Below are 18317 nucleotides of genomic sequence, written 5' to 3'. Positions count from 1 at the left end.
TGTAGGTTGTTCCCCATCAAATGTGTAATTGTTCCAACATTGGGTTGTGAGATTGAGTCCTCCATGTCCAGCGTGGAGCCTGCTTAAGATTCTTTCTCTCCATCTCCCTCTGCCCGTCTGTCACATGTGTGCGTGAAATGCTCGCTCTCTCTCCCTCCCTCTCTCTCTCTCTCTCAAAAAACAAAACAAAACAAAACTAAGAAAACAAAATTATCATGAAAATGATTTTTAAGAATTCAATCTCTGGAGGCAGAGGGTTGAATTGGGAAACTAAGAAATTATCTACAGTACTTACAGTGAAGGTGAAGAACCTGAGTAGTGCACTTGGGAATCAATACCTTGCCAAAGTCAATAAAATCAAGAGGAAGTGAGGCAGGAAGAGAGAAGAAAAAATCCTCAAGAGTCCTTGGGTACTTATCAAGACAGAGACAGAGGAAAGGACATAGCTTTAAACATTTTTTAAGAATATTACATATCAAACATACGTCATATAAAAATATATGACCCATTTTATATAACATACTAGGTATTTCCATACGCATATATATTTATATATTTATGAAGTGTCATTTGGGGCATATGGAATAGAACAAAGAGGGCTGAATTCTATTCCAGTCTCTGCCACTTGATTTTGCAAAACTGGGAAATAAGTCCTGTGAGCCTCAGACTCTTCAACAGAAGAGGAGAAATGATATGTTTTAATGACTTCTATGAATATAAAATGAAAAGAATGCAAATACCTAAAAAGGGGGTTAGTGTAAAATGAATGGTCAGCATAGAGAACAGTCAGCATGGTTATTATTATTGTTGGTTTTTTTATAGTTGCTCACACTACAGTTGATGCCCAGTGACACTGAACTCTCTTGGTTTTTTCATCTCCTGGCTCCTCCCCATCAATCATTTTTTGCCTCCTCTCTCTCTGCTCACCCCTTATATTCAGGTAATCTGTAATGATTAGCTCTCAATCCTCTTTTGTTCTCAAACTACATTTATTCCCTTGACGGCTTTTTCATTTTGATGATGTAAAATATTGCCTCACTATTGCGGACTTCTTAATATCTGTATCCAGTTGAGTTCTCATGTCTGAGTCCCATCATTAAAGTCACAGACAGGCAGAAATGTAAATCATGTCTTTGAAAGCTTTGGAGGGGACTGAAGGCTGGGAACGGTGACTTTAGAGAAATACAGGATTGAACAAAGTTAGTTTTATCATTTCGTTCTGTTTCATTGTACTTTGGGGGATCGGGAGTTTGTTAATTTATGTACCAAGGAGAAGTCGCTAAAAGAAAATAACAAAAAATAAAAGAAAGAGATAGATGGTTGAAGGGGCCAGACATCAGGGGAGAACTAGAAATGTGGGATCAAGAGAGATTTGGAGGAAGAACTTGGTATGATATGCGAATGTGATGGAAAGGTCAGGACATGGATTCCCCAGAATTGATTTAGAAGGAAGAGAGTATAGAGGCTTTGAAAGATTCACTCGCCTCTTTAAAGTTTTTTGTTTCCAGAAGCACCAACTCTTGGCCATTGGTTAATAGTTAGTATGTATAGTGCTTCTTATGTCCAAAAGCCTATACTGGAATAGACTTGAAGCCTTTTTAGTAATTTCAGTGCTGAGGATTTGACCAAAGAGCTGTCTTCAATCTGACAAAATGATGCAAGGCAATTTGAAGCCCACCATGCCTTTTCCTCAGACGCTGGAAAATCAGATGAATAGGTGAATTGTGCGTTTGTGTGCGTGTGTGTTTGAGCAGAGCCTCCAGATAAAATTTTTTGCACACTATGAAATTCTAAGACATCTTTATAATATTTTCTCTGTTCGACCAATATACAGAGAGCCTCTGTGTATAGCTGTCCTTTCCCTGGTCGTCCAGGAAAAGTCCTCAGAATGCAGCAAACATACACAGTAAGGTGCACTGTGAATTTCTGAAGGCCTCCCATGACTGAAGACAGTAGGTCATTCAGAATAATGTTAATGGAAAAACTGCCGGAAACAGGCCACACGCCCTAACTCAAATGACCCTTTCTTTTAAAAAGTCATAAAAAATGACTGCACAAGACCCCAATCCTGCTCTAACACATGAATAGGATTTGTATTCATAGTCTACAGTCTGAAACAAGACTAATAGGAACCAGCTGTGCTGTGTAACCCTACAACCCAGTGGGCAGTGGAATCGCCTTCTAAGGGGCCACAAGATGGCAGCCTCTTCATGTTTAACTCTTGTATGGTTCCCCTGCATCTGCTGGGTTTCGGTTTTAGGGGTAAGAACCTCAGGGTAATGGAGAGGACTGCAGGTAGGGATTCAGTTCTGGGCCACTAATGAATGAAAACCATTTTATTTGCCTTTTAAAATTTATGTTATATATAATATATATTTTTAAACTAATTTTGTTTCATCTTGTCCTCAGAAAGCACAAGTGTATTTGCAGGGTTTTGCCCCAGAGTCCCATCAGGACTGAGGCTGCTGGGTCTGGTGGGCCTCAGGCCAGGTATGGCCAGGCTGAGCTCTGAAGGCAAGGAGTGAGCCTCTTGGATGGTGGCAGCCTTCTGAAGGCTGAGGTCCTGTGTGCCCCTGTGCTAAAGTGTTCTTGTGCTTTTTCTCCTTAGGCTTTTAAATCCGAAAGGTCACTTAATTTTTATTGACGTTCAGTTCTAATTTTAACTTAATTGTTTCTTTTTATGATGTACTTTTGAATGCATGATTTATCTTACCAAAATTTTAGAAAAGGCAAAATAATTTAACTCAATAAAGGTAGTAAATATGTTTTGAATTCCTTTGTAAAAATATTTTGAGAGATGCCTGGGTGGCTCAGGGAATTAAGCATCTGAGTCTTGGTTTCAGCTCCGGTCCTGATCTCAGGGTCCTGAATTTGAGCCCTGTGTTGGGCTCCATGTTGGATGTGGAGTCTACTTAAAAAAAAAATGGCAATGTATACCAAACAAGAAAATAATTTGATACAGAAAACTGAAAAATAGTGACATAAAACAGTCCAACCTATTACCACCCAAAGATAAACTCGGTTAACTGTTTTATAACATCCTACGTCCATATAAATAAAATTATTTTGCAAAATGCATTTTTACTATGTAGAAATACTATTTTGTAGATCTTTTAAAAAATTAACATTGTGTTATGTACATTTTTATGTGTGAAACATGTATCCCCACACTGTAAATTTTAATGGTTATTTATTATCCCATTGTGTCAATATGCTATAGTATATTTAATTGAGCTTTTACAACAAATCTGTTTTTAAAAATGCTATAGGTTTATAAAAGAAACAGTTAAACAGGAGAATAAGAAAGGAAAGAAGAATGTGAGCAAAGGGAGAAAAGAGGTAGATTAGAAGAGAAGGAAACAGGAAAGAGACAAGGAAGGAAAGACACAAACATGAAGAAATAGGAATTTGTGAAAGATAGAAGTAAGGAACGGGGGAAGCAGAAACAATCTTCAGTTAACCATCAACCAGTGGTTGGATTTTCATTGATTTAGAGGTTTCGGGTTATCAACCTTTATCTTTGCATTTTGAAATACTCAGCTGCTGACTGGTAAGAGCTGTACAGTTGTTCTTCACCTTGAAGGCTGGCAAATTGTCACTGAAGAACATAGTAAAGGAATGATCAAGCAGATAAGAATACTGGAATTATTCTCTGGCTGTAGCTGTGGAACAGTGGACTGTAGATTTAGGATTTGGATTTCAGCAGAGGGCCAAAGCTCCAGGCCAAAATAAATAAATAAATAAATAAAATAAAAAAAGACACAAAAACCTATTTCTACTTCTAATTCATTTCCATAATATGATTGTGAAGAGAACACCCACCCATCCCATTGTATGAAATGATGTCCATGAGTACTATGTTTAAAGTAAAAAAAAAAAAAAAAAAGAAAAAAAGAAAATGTAGATAAAAAACACCCATGAATACACATTTCAGTGCACGCAGTCAAAAAGATGTGTAAGGATACATACGGAATTGGGTCTGGTTGTACAACTAGAGGTGTAGAGGGGATGGTAAAAGAATAACTTGACTTTTTTACTTGATATTTCGATAGTAAGCCATGTGTTGTTTTTATAAATAAAAATAAAAGAATGAAAGAGAAAAGGTCGCAAGCTGAGCACGATGACTCTTGGCAAGAAGGAAAAGGGGACAAATCTGCAAAATCCCCAAGTCATGGTTTACAGAACCAGCCCCTGTGGTTTCATTCCACTGAGCACTTTCTCCAGAAGCCCCCGGAGGCCTTAGCCTCAGCTGATGTCATGTGATTCTCATGTCATACTGTGCATTTTAAGCATCCCTTGAAGAAAATTCTTTGTGAAGCTTGGGTCTGGACTTCTTTATCTTCAAATAGTTGCAGATGGCGGCATTAGGTTTCCTGAAGGAATAACGTGGATCAGCAGACCTGAGTCATCAGCATGCAAGTGACTTCAGAGGGAATAGAGGATTTTAATATGAAGACCTTCTTTTCTGCCAGGAGAGCAATAGGATAACAAAGTAAAGCAAAGGGAGCTATCAAGTTCCTCATGTTTCCATAAATAACGGTGAAAGAATTGGGATTGACCTACTCTAATAATTCTCCCAAATCTTAGATTGTGGGCTCCTGGGAATCTTACAAAGATTATAACAGGGGTCTGCAAGTCATTTTCAATAGTTTTGAAAATCTAATGGTCATCCTACTTTTTACCACAGTAAGGCTGCATAATTGAGCTAAATATCTAGAGCTTTCCCTCATCTGGGACCTTCTCAGCTCATTTTAATGCATCCTGCTAAGTTCTAACATAGCCTCCTTAGGTTTGTAATAACAATGGGAAAATAACAATTGCTTAAGAAATGCATCTTGAGTCTCCTCTATTTCTTGAACTCTCCCCTCAATTACCTTGTCCCACTCAGTAACTGACCACATTGGCTTTTCCCAGGACTCTCGTTCGTTATCTGACGCCTCTGGGCAGCTTTGGGAAGGCCTCCCCCAAATTCCAGGCCTCTCTTCCTTAACTCTTGCAGAAGTGGAATGAAATGTACTTTTTCTTGGTTAGGAATATGCTTCTTGGAGTCAGGCAACTTCTTTGCTCAGGACCCTTGGAAAATATTTGGGGTAGAGGTGAGTTGCTAGTGGCAGCTACCAGAGACCCAGGCTCCTGACCTAGAAAAAGAAAATTTAAACAACTCAGATTATAGGTTATGCCACTTGGGAAGTTGGTAAAGCCAAGGTGGCTCAGGAAAACTTTTAATAAAGATCATGGGGGCTTATTTTAAACGAGAACATCAAAATATCCAGTCTTCTCTTTTAATTCTGAAGTCGCAGGGAGATATCCCTTCTTACACAGTCATTCCCAGAGAATTTTTAGAGGATAATTTACCAATTGATTAGTTCGGGGACAACTAAATTATGTGAGAGACTCCAGTAAGGACTTGCAGAGATTCAAGTTGAAAGAACGTAATTCTTGATCTCTAGAGGTTCGCAAATGTGTCAAAACGGTCTGCGTAACGGGAGGCTGACTAAGACACGTGCTGAGTTCTGCAGAAGGACAGAAGCAGAATTGCTGGAAACCATTTATGTTTCTTAGAGAAACATTTGAGCTGGTACCCAGAGATTTAAACGTTTCTTTTATTAAAATGGTTGAAGGTGATCAACAACAATAACAACCAAAAGCGATTTCAAAAGGATTTTTTAAATGTTTTAAAGAAAGGAAAGAAAGAGCATTCCAGCTGTAGGGAACAGCATGAGCGAAGGCTCGGAGGCATGAAAAATGCATGATACAATGGGGAACAGTAAGTACGCTATCGCTGCTTGAATTAAAAGTAGAAGAGACTATAATGGAAAGAAAGTCTAAAGAGCATTTCAAAGCCAGAATATACAGTGCACTGAATCCCAGGCTGAGGAGATTTCATTTCTTTTTATATTCAACAAGGAGCCATTGAAAGATTTTGAGCAAGAATTATGTTCAGAATTATGCCTTAGAAAGATTTGTCTGGCAGCAACAGTTAGATAGTAAGATCGGAGGCCAGGAAACCAATTATTAAAATAATACCAATGGCAGATGTTGAAGACCTAAAATAGTACATTTTGAAAAGAGAAGCAGTCCGCTTGGCCACAAACGCATCTGCAGTTTAAGAAGGTGGATGCTGAGATTTTTCCTGTAGTTGTCAGTTCCATCACTGTCACTGTCCACAAAGGAGATCTCAAAATATTTCTATTTAAAAGGAGCTTTATAAAAACAAGCATAGACTAAAAATCGCTTGATGTGCTTAAGGACATCAAGAGTTCCCCCAAAGAGACAAAGCTTTGGCAAAGTAAAAGCCCGATGCTCACATTTCCAAACGCTGTTTTAGTCTTTGAATTGTACCTCCAGTGCAGCAAAGGAGGGGAATTATAAAATTTAATGCTCTTGTGGAGAAAAAAGTCATCATTTACCCCATCGTGGGAGCAAATTAGTTTGCAAGTTTATCCTGGGAAATTAGTTTTTGAGTAAACCATTTAAAATATGACCACCAAAAATCTAGGCCACGGAAATTAGAAACTTCAAACCCAAGAGTGTGAGCACTTGAGGGACAATGTAAAGTTTCTTATGTGTTTCATCTTTTTTTGTTTTTTTGTTCTTTCACTTAATAAAGAGCTTCACTCTTTGGTCATGACCCAGGTGGCTATGTTTTGTTACCAGCATCTGGTCCGCCAGTCACATCCCAGAAAGTCCTTCAAGTTATCAATAGCCAGGTGGTGTTTTTCCATCACCGTTACATTACCTATCTGATATCAATGCATTGAAAAATTCCGAACAGAATCAAACTCAATAATTGTGACTTTCATGGCCTTATGATTTCTAGTAAACTTTCAGAGATATAGAAAACAATTTCCTGATTCTTTATGACCGTATATTCCTAAACCCTTAAAGATCATCGCAGGAACGTTAGGTGAGGAACAGTAGTTCTAATCTTATTTCAGATGCAAATGAGGCATGGAGAAAGGGAGTGACTTCCAGGGACAATTAAGCATCCTCAACATCCTATAATTTAATATTAAGTAGCTTCTCAGGCCAAGGAAAAGAGGCCATTCTTGCAATCTGTTTCAGTGGTTCCTTGTGTCCCTATATTGTGAGGCTGATTTACATGCTGTCTGGCTTCTGATTAATCAACAGAGGCCCCTTGAGCCTTACTCTTGTCTGTAGGTTTTTCCCTAAAAATGTTTAATTATACCAAAAAAGCAGCTGTCTTTGATCCCCCAATGTGCTTAGCTAATTTCCCCAGGTTGCTTTAACTCTGCCATCTGGACACATTACTACTCTCTTTGGATCACTTTTAAATAACCATGACAAGGAAAATTAAAAAAAAAAAAAAGATCAGAAAGACAAAAAAAAAAAAGAAGAAAGAAAGAAAGAAAACAAAACCCCAAACCCAAAACAAAACAAAAAACACCCAGAAACAGAAAACAATGGAAAGAACCAAGACAGGGTTGATTTTCCTGGAGGGAAAACATAGTTGCCTGGTAATTTCATCTTAGCTCTGGGAAAAGAGCCCTGGCTATGTCAAATCCCCCTTTCTCTACTTTTCCTCTGCTTTCTTTCCTTCTCCTTTATTCTAGCTCTTCTCTTTTCCTCCATTCTGTGTGGATAGGATGGGAGGCATTTCAGGTACCCAGTTCCTAGTGAAGAACTCCTCTCCATGCAAAGCGAGAATACAAAGCAAATTGATTCCTCACCCATGCATTTGATTCCAGAGATGCTATCAATTAATGATCAGAAATATTTGCAATGACTGGGGATGGTGTCCATGAGCTGACAGACACTGGTCTGAGTCAGTAGATGGAGGGTATAGAATTTATATCAGCAGTGTTTTCAAATACTTGTGTTTTGTGTGTGGTGACTCAAAAACTTCTATCCAGTCCCAAATCATAGGATCAAATATCTTTTGTAACTTCCATGCCAAATATTTATCCAGTGTATTTCTTAGGGCTTTCCATGACTTTTAGAAAGGCTTTCTCATAATAAGCAGAAATTGGTCTCCCTGTGGGTCACCCTTTCTCTCCTAATCCTACTCCTTTTAATCAGAGAATAAGTGAAATGCCTTTCTCTTCTGACGGATCCTTCTGAAATTTCAGAGATGTTGTCACAGCTCCTCTGAGTTTTCTCTTTTCCAGGAAAAATTTTCCCTGCTTCCTGAAATTGTTTCTCATAAGACTTACCCCCAGATGCATTCCATGTGTTGATCTTCCTACGTTTCATATCACTTAGAGTTAGACATAATCCTTTTTGAGAATAACACAAGTAAAAAATATTCACTGAAAAAGAATTAGAAGACATCCGTAGGTAAAACATGTTTTAAAATTATCTATGAAGAATTTCTATGCAAAAAGGGCTGCTTTGGGTATCTTGTCATAGAGCCCCCCAAAATCATTCACATGCAAACAACGTTAGCAAGATGATGGGGTGAGACTAAACTTAAATGGTCTATTTCTGAAAATAGACACAAAAAAATTACGTTAGAGTAGATCTTCTCCCAGGAAATGTCACCTAACGGATTCCTCATAGTACATTTAAGTTAGTGCTAGCGCGATTCTCGTAAGCAGAGGTCAGCAAGCTTTTACTGTAAAGTGCCAGGAAGTAAAGTAAATGGCCAAGGCCTTTTTGGCCACTAAGATTTCTGTTGCTGTTACCTCGCCTCTTCTTCCTCCCATCTTTTTTTTCTCATTCATTTATAAACACAAAGAAATGTTAACACCATTCTTAGTTTCCAGGCCATAATAAAACAGGGCACAGACTAGATTTTGTCAGCAGGCTGCAGTTTGCCCATCTCTGCTCAAAGGGGAAATATTTAATACAACTTCTCAATTACTGACAAACCCTGCTATAGAATTGATCTTCGGGGAGGATTTGAGTAAATTTGGAGCCTCCTGGGAAGGAAGAAATAGAGACCTGAAATACCACCTTTTTTGAGATCAAATTTTGTTGGGGTTTCTTGTGGGTTTATCCCTGCTGAGGCATGATAACTGCAAAGTAGATCAAAGGCTCCAAAGTGGAACTAGCTCTGAAAGACATAGAAATTTGGATTGTTGGCCTGGACCCTTAAATGGTTGGAGAAGAGAACTGACTGTAACATGGTCCATGACTAACTAAGCTAGTTTAGTAGAAAGACTATGCTTTGGAATGAATGATTAAGATTATGAGTATATTCTTGGAGAATTATAAACCTCAAAGGAACTCAGATGGCAAGCTCTCTGTTTTAGTCATAGATTACGCTGTAGTAACAATTACTCAAAAGCTCTGTAGTTCAACAAGATAAAGGCTTTGAGTTTGATGGACAGCTCCCCCAGATAGCTCTCCTGTACACTTCTCCTCCTCAGGGTCGGTCAGGGACCCAGGCTCCTTGAGCCTCGTGATATCACTATCTTCAACACATAACCACGTTTGCATGGAAGGAGAAGAAATAACATGGGTGTTATTCTCAGGCCAAAGACTGCCATATAGTGCTTCTTTTTCTCATGCATTGGTTAGAATCTATTCCTAGGGGCCCAACATAACTTAAAAAGAGGCTAGGAACTAAAAAAAGAATAGCTAGGATTGCACAATGCTATCTACACTCAAGAAAAACATAAATGGTACTGTTTGTACCCCAGTACAGGACTTCTTTTCTTATTATAACTATTTTTGAAAATTTTATGGTCTATTGATAACACACTAACTAGATGGATTTTTTTAGTCTTGTTTCTGTCTAATAACTTCTTTCCTAACCCATTCTGACTCACTGGATCTGCAAACATGATGAATGTGTTCTTAATATTGTTATCAAATCACTGATATATTATTATCTCCAAGGAACATCTTTTTCCTTTCATAATTTTAAGATATTTTTGTCACCTCATGTGAATAGATATTTCATGTGAAATTTAAAATACTTAACTTTAAAAATACATATATCCATCCTTTGGTGTCTTTATTTATTTATTTTTTTTTACCCTTTTTAGTGGGTCTACAAATTTAGAATGTGTGGTTCAATATGGGAAAGAAAGTGTACAATTAATTCAATGTGTCTGTAATTGAAATTCAAGCGAGTTACTCTTAGCTGTTTGTATTAGTTATTTCTACATAACAAATTACATAAAAACATAGCGACTTAGTACGACACTAAATGCTTACTATTTATCACATAGTCTATGGGTCAGGAATTTGGGAGTGGTGTGGCTGAGCAGGCTGGCTCACAGTCTGTCCTGAAGTTGTAATCATCTACTGGCTGGGGTTGCAGTCACTGGAAGACTTGACTGAAGCTGATGGATCCACCTCTAAGGTGACTCACTCATGTAGCTTTCAAGTTAGTATTGGGTGTGGGTGGGGGCCTTGAGTGACCTCGTGGCATGGCAGTCAGCCCCTCCCAGAGCAATGGATTCAAGGAAGCAAAGATGACTTCAATGCTTTGCATGATCTAGTCTTGTAGATCACCCTATTACCGCTGCCATACTTTATCGGTCACACAGACCAGCTCTGATTCATTGTGGAGGAGACCATATAAAGGCACAAATACCCAAAGACCATGGGACCCACTTTGGAGTTAATGACTGAATACTGAAGGTAGTAGTTGAATTTGGTCAGTGCTCAGCAGTATAGCGCCTTTAACCACCCAGCCAGCCGATTAGCTGAGTAGGCTACACACTATAATAAAGTGTTGTTCTGTGTGGGAGAAAAGTAGATGCAATACATTCAAAGATTTTTTTCAAACTACATGCGACATCCCACCTCACTCTATTTGCCAAGATTCTGAGGTGACCTCTGTGAGTGTGTGCTCCAAAATGTTCAAAAGTATTGTCTTACTGAAACATTATTAATTAAAAGATACAAGTGGTTATCCCTCATATTAGTGTAGGAAAACTCCCCCTAAAAGTGAGCCTTAAGCCCTCTTGCTTTTCATAGACTCAGACCTGACATTTTCCATAAAACTCATCACAAGCTGTTTCCTACCCCGCTCAACCTCAGTATGGTCCTTTGGTGTTGTCTCCTTAACTACGGCCTTGTCCTTGTCCCTGACTAGACATCAGCTTATCCCTCCAACTTTCACCACCCATATATCCTCAAGGACCCACAGGTGAACCCTTTAGAGAGGAGTTCTAGGCAAAAAAGCAAAGAACTATCTCCATAGTTGACCCTGAGAGATATGGTGGCCTAGCAGTGCTACTTCTATGCCCTGGTGAAATCATGTGTCACTGAGGGAGGAAAATGGGTACCTTCCCCCTCTTCTGGACAAAACAACACAGAAGAGGAGCATAGGAGGCAATTTCAGGAGTGCTGCTAAGCTATGTAGAAAGCAGGGATTCTACGGACACAATAAAAGGTAGAAAGTTCAGGTGGTTTCCCTCAGGGATCTACACGGATGGGGTTTGGATGAAGAAATTCATTGCAAGAGGAGAAAAAATAGAAGGAATTACTTACTATAAATAGTGTACTTGCTCACAAGTATACATGAGAAATAATTGGGAGACAATTTAAGGAAATCTGGAGGTCCTGTGTGAGCAGGTCAAAGTCACAGTCATTAAATTTTATTGTTAATTAGAACCTCATTTGTCCCCAGAAACCAACAAGGTCTGGAAGATCTTAGAATTAGTTGTGCAGGACGCTAGTTTTGATGAAGCAACCATCTGTTAGTAGGTAACCGGCTGTAATTCCTGAAGGGAAGTCCGACAAGAAAAGCAATAATAGAATCATTTCCTTCTGGAATATCCCTTTACAAATTGCAAACTACTTTCACATTCATTATGTCAGCTAATCTGCACAGAAATCCGTGAACAAAGGGCTCGTGATACACTTTTTTTAGAGGGGTTAAAGATAAAAATACTAGATGTTAAAGATTTGTTCAAGGACGTGTAGTTAGTTATTAGTAGGCTTGTAATTGTAACTCAGAACTTGTGACCTTAAATCCTATATTCTCTTTGTTACAACAGTGGTTTTCAATCTGTGTTCTGTTGAGCCCTAAAATTCTACACGTTTGTCTACACAGAAATTTGGGGGAGCAAGAGAGCAATTGAGTTCTCTACCAAACTTCACCAGGGAAGCTGTAACTTTATCACCTCTGTATTTGAGGCTTCTCTAACATAATTATTTTGGGTAAAAGTTTTATGGTTGACATAAAAATTAAAAGCCCTGCACCAAAACAGCTATCTTGCAAAGCAGTGGATGGGATTTTAAGTGATTAAAGCCTGTCCAAAAATACAGGTGGAAGTTTGGTTTTCAGAAGTGGAATTTGAGCTTGACTAGAAGCAAAAGGAATTTGATGAAGGACAAGAGCTGTACCTGGCAGATGCTTTTCATTTAAAATACACTTATTGGGCCCTAATGCATTCTAAGTGTTGAGTCTATGCTTATATTCCTGGTAAATATTAGTCCTAAATTTAGTGCTAGGTACAAATGTCGCTGGAAGTCAAGCAGTTCTAAATATGATAAGAAGAAAACTACAGAGCAGCGGTGTCTGATGGAACATTCCATGAGGAGGGACATGTTCTCTGCCTGCATTATCTAATGTGATAGTCACTAGCTGCATGTGACTGAGCCTCTGGAATGTGGCTGGTAGGACTTGAATTTTTAATTTTACTTCCTTTAAATTTAAATAGCTACATGTGGTCACTGGCTACAGTACTAGACAGTGCAGCTACAGAGACTGGAAGACAAAAAGTCCTGAGAGTGCCTACAGATAGCATCACCATCGCCACCACCACTTTCATCAACTCTGGCGTCCTCCTCCTCCTCATCATCACTGCCATCATTAAGATCACTGCCACACTAGCTCTGACAGCCATCACCTCTCACTGGATTGCTGTAGCAAATGATCTGTTTTCATCTATGGCTCCCGATATACGACAACAGCCTGACCTGGATGAAAGCTAATGTGGTCATACGCCTGTTCTGCTTAAAGTCTTGCAGTAGCCCTGCATTCATCTGGGACAATGGCAATGCCTCAATAAGGCTCACATACTCCCGTTCCTTCCCCACAACCAGCTTCTGTGATTCTCATCCCTGCTGCTTCTCCAGCTTGTCTCTACTCGGGTTTCCATGTATTCTGCATTTGAGGTATAGAAAATTATTATTTCTATACCTTACATTTACCAGGCATTTTTGTTTTGTTTTCTTTCTCCTTTTAGTCTCCAGGCCTGTGTAACCTTTGTTTTTTTGTTTTTGTTTTTATTTTTTTGTTTGTTTGTTTGTTTGTTTTCTTCCTAAGAGATCTTCCTCCTTCTTGTTTTCTGGTTACATTGGAGCCATCCTGGAGGTCTCAGGTTGAATGGCATATCTTCCACCTGGCCTCATCTTGGCTAAGTGGGCCTGGTAGTCTAGCTCTCTGTTTCCAGAAGACCTGGACTTAGTTTATTATAAAATGCACTGAGCTTTATTGCAACTACTTGTTTAATATCAGCTGCCCTCCGGACTGAATTTCATGAAAGCCCAGAATTTGCCTTTCTTTTTCATCCAGATTCTATCAGACACAACATAGGTATTTCATAAGTTCTCGTTTAACAGATCAATGGAGCCTCAATGAGTGAATGTCTTGCCCACTGAGGATCACCCCAGTGTACCCGATACTGTGACTACTTTCTGTCATCCTTAAAATATCACAGACTCTAATCCTGTCTTCACTTCCATTTCTTTCAAATTCTTTTATATTCTAGGTTAATCCAATTAATGACTTCATGCTGTTATTGACTAACCAATAGCCATAAATTGCTACTATTAGGATGAATATCTACATGCAAACAAGATCATAATGGAAATTCACTGATTTAATGTCAAAAATTGTCCTAAATGGAAACTGACAGGTAGGTGGTTGGGAAAGAAAGCTTAGGGCCAGAGGGCCTCTAACTTTCACTTTTTTAAATCATTGTCTGCCTCTAAACAGTCACCTGCTCTGCTTATATCTAAGTCTGGCCCTAGATTTTTGTCTCCCTGAACATATGTTGAAAGTGGGGATTTTCTGGGTAGACTTCAAGGACACTTAGAACTAGAAACACCGACTTCATTGGAAGAGAGTTATGGTTCAACATGATGAAACAGAGATGAGAATTGCAAATGAGAGAAACAGAAGAAATGTACATCTGGAAAGGGAGGCAGAGAATCATGGGAGGGAGCGACCTGTTACTGAAGACAGACTATAGACAAGGCTCTATTTTTGGATTTTTACAGTAACTCATTGAATACTCATAAGCACTCATATCTTCCCCATTTTTCAGCTAAAAAACCCTGATGCTTACAGGGTTGAACAATTCAATGGTGATGTGGTTAATAAATAAATGAGTCAAAATTGATCCTTTGCGTCTCTCAATGCTCACATCAATACACTGCATCTCCTTTTAACTGAATAACAAGATCAAATCAAATGGGAAGAATGACCATCTGAATAGCAAGTCTGGAGAGTATTCTTTGAGGTGGATGAAAGTGAAAAATGAGAAAGAAGAAACTAAAATGAAAGAATGAGTTTGGCCAGGGAAACATTTGTCTTCCACATAGGTGGAACATGGGGCCACTCATGTAATGGAATCTGAAGGTAAACAAAACAAAGCCACTCTTTTTAAAACACTCTCATCAACTTGCGTGCCTCATCACCTACAACCTTCTTTTTTAAAATTTGTATTTATTTATTCATGAGAGAGAGAGACAGAAAGAGAGAGAGAGAGAGAGAGACAGAGACACAGGCAGAGGGAGAAGCAGGCTCCATGAAGGGAGCCCGACACGGGATTCGATCCTGGGTCTCCAGGATCAGGTCCTGGGCTGAAGGTGGCCTAAACTGCTGAGCCACCCAGGCTGCCCCCCCCCCCCGCCACAACCTTCTTTATCAGAGTCACTCCTTTGGCAAGAAAGGATACTGTTCAAATATAGGACTTACCTTATGCATAAAACCCATCTATAAGGATAATATGCCAACATTTATCTGATGCCCCCCTCTCTGATACCACCTATTACTTTCGCCTGTCATAATCTTCACCCTTCTTCTGGTAATAGCGTATCAAATTTCCTTGGGGAAACTAACTCCATTGTCAATCTACACAGTGAAAGTAGGGCTGAACCACCTCCAATTTCTAGAGTTATGCATTCGACCCAGATCTGTCAGTGATTATTAGAGAACCTCACCTTCTGCATGGTGAAGGAATGGGCATCTGACCACCCAAGCTGGGTCATTGAGGGTCCTACCCTGAACCTTACAGGATCAACCAGGAAATAAGTGGTAGATTCATCATAGTTTCCAAGCTGGTGTGTTGCAAATTTAAAGCTGTTGGTGATTAATTCTGTCATTACCCCCTGAGAGCCAACCTGAGAAATGATGCAACACCAAGGTAGGGGGCAAAGCTGAAAAGTGGAGAAAGACGTATTACTGGTGACAAAATGTCAGTATCTGAATTTAGTTGTGCCTGAAACTGTACTTTAGGAAATGTGAACTGATGTTCTCTTTGACTAGCTTTTTTTTTTCCTTACATAGTTTCATCTGGCCTTTGATCACTTGTAACCAAGAGTCCTAACTAATTCACCTGCTATTCATAATTCATATAAATTAATCCCAAGTTGTCACTAATTATTAAACTTAGAACTTATTCAAACTTTGATGTGTATTGCCCTTCACGAGTACTTTTCTAGGACAGAGCTGTATATATTCTATAAGTTTTACATTAGGCGTAGATCAAACATAATGAAACTCTGACATGCTTGCTCTTAATCTATCATGGACATACCAATTAACTAGTCAGAGCCAAGCCTAATGAGGATGAGACGCAGGATAGAGAATTCTGCATGAGCGTTTAGAGATTGGGAAAGGTCAGAGGGTACAAAAAGGTGAATGGAAGTCCATGAGGGAAATCTCATTCTTTGCAAAAAAAATAACACTTTTAAAGCCCTTGAAACTTAGCCTTTCCACATACACATGTTTCCTTAGCCCTAACAATAAATCCACAAAGTAGTGAATTTTGCTCATCTGTTAAAAAAAAAATAGGCTCAAAGAGGGGCCCCAGGGTGGCTCAGTTGGTTATGCGTCTAACTCTTGATTTTGGCTCAGGTCACGATCTCAGGCTCCACATCGCGTGTGCAACTTGCTGAGGATTCTCTCTCCCTCTGCCTATGCTCTCCCCACAGCTCATGCTTTGTCTCTCAGAAAATATTTTTTAATGAAAAAAAAATGAGGCTCAAAGATAATTTACCTAGTATGTATGGGACTTGTTCTAATCCTTTTTATCTTGACAAATATTTATGGAATACTAGCTCTCATACCAGCCTCTCTCTAAGTGCCTGGATAATAATGAAAATCAATGAAGGGAGATAATGTTACGTCATCCTTACTCTATCCCAGACACTGTTCTGAACACTTTCCCCATATTCATCTACAAACGTCACAACAATGCTATGAAGTAGGCAGTATTATTCGCCATCCTTCCCCACTCCCTTTTTTTCTTAAAAAGACATTTTAGAGCAGTTTTAGGTTTATAGAAAGGTTAAGAGGAAATACAGAGATTTCCTATATACCTCTCCAACCCCACACATGTATAGCATCCCCCTTTACCAGTATCCCCCACCACAGTGATCCATTTGTTACAACTGATGAACCTGCACTGACACATCATAATCACTCAAGGTCTGTAGTTTGCATTAGGGTTCACTCAGGTTGCATAATGACATGTGTCCAGCAGCAGTAGCAGCATGTCCTTTTTAGAGATTGAGGAAATGGAGGGAACATGAGAGCAACCTGCTTGTGAATATAATGGTAAGGATGAAAGCGCAGGGATGAACCCCAGGGAGGTTATAGCCATACGTCTATCTTCCCAGCCACTTCCCCAGTGATCCTCAAAGTGCCAGACCCCTGGGGTCTTTGAGAAGCTTCCATGAGGTGCATGAGGTCAATGTAATTTTCACAGTACCACTAAGACATTATTTGCCTTTTTCACTGTGTTGGCATCTGTACTCATGGTGCAAAATAATGGTGGGTAAACAACTGACACTGTGGCATCAAACTGTATACTAGTCACTGTGTTTATACACAGAAGAAGAAAAAAATTTCGAATGTCAAGGACATTAAGAAATTTCTTGACAGCACTTGGGTGGCTCAATTGGTTAAGTGGCTATATTTGGCTCAGGTCATGATCCCAAGGTCCTGGGATTGAGCCGTGAATAGGGCTCTCTGCTTAGTGGGGGAGGGGGGGTCTGCTTCTCCCCTTCCCTCTGCCTCTCTCCACTGCTCATACATGCTCTCTCTCAATCTCAAATGAATAAATTTAAAAAAAAAACTTAAAAAAAGAAAATCCTCAACAAAGCAGTAAAATTATTAATGTAGTAACCCTCAACCCTTGAGTGCACATTTTTTTAATATCTTATGTAACAAAATGAGAACTGACAAAAAGTGCTACTAATACTTACCAAGTATGATAGTTGTATTGAGGGAAACTACTTATGTGACCAAACTGGAGGAAGAACTAGCCACCTTTTTTTTTTTTTTTTGTCCATGGGACACCATCTTTATTGAAAAGAATAAGAGCCAAATTTAGGTTATTCACTCTTGAAATTTTTTAGATAATTCCTAAAAGGAATGGAGTCCACTCTCAAAATTTATGGGGTGCAATGAAAACAATGCTTAGAAGGAAATGTGTAGCATTGAATGAATGTATTAGAAAGAAGAAAGCTCTAAAATCAATGATCTGTGTCCACCTTAGGAAACTAGAAAAAGAAGAGCAAATTAAATCCAAAGAATGCAGAGGAAAAGAAGATAAGAGCAGAAATAAATGAAATTAAAAACAGGAAACTAAAAAAGAATGAAAGAAACCAAAAGCCAGTTCTCTGAAAAGACCAACAAAATTGATCATCCTCTAGACAGGCTTATAAATAAGACAAAAATTACTATTATCAGTAATGAAGGAGACAACCTCACTGTATATCCCAAGGACATTGACAAGTAAATAAAATTAAAAGCAATGCTATGACTCTATGTTTAGTAACCAAGATGAAATGAACCAATTCCTTAGAAGACACAATTTGCCAAAACTCGCACAAGAAGAAATAGACAATTTAAATATCTATTAAAGAAACTGAATCAATAACTAATAACCTCCCAAAACAGAAAGCACCAGGCTCAGATATGTCACTGGCAAATTCCACCAAACATTTAAAGGAAGAAATTCTATCAACTCTGAGAAGCTCTTTCAGAGGGGAGACGTAGAAGGGATACTTTCTAACTCCTTCAATGAGGCCAGCATTACCCTAACCCTAAAACCAGACAAAGACATTACAAAAAAAGAAGACCACACATCAATATCTCTCATGAACATAGGTTCAAAAATCCTCAGAAAGTTTTTAAAGCAGTGGTTGCCAGGAGTTGG

The sequence above is a fragment of the Nyctereutes procyonoides genome, unplaced genomic scaffold (genome assembly GCF_905146905.1).
Source record: "Nyctereutes procyonoides isolate TBG_1078 unplaced genomic scaffold, NYPRO_anot_genome, whole genome shotgun sequence".
In the NCBI taxonomy this organism is placed as follows: Eukaryota; Metazoa; Chordata; class Mammalia; order Carnivora; family Canidae; genus Nyctereutes; species Nyctereutes procyonoides.
Note: the sequence above shows the minus strand (reverse complement) of the source record.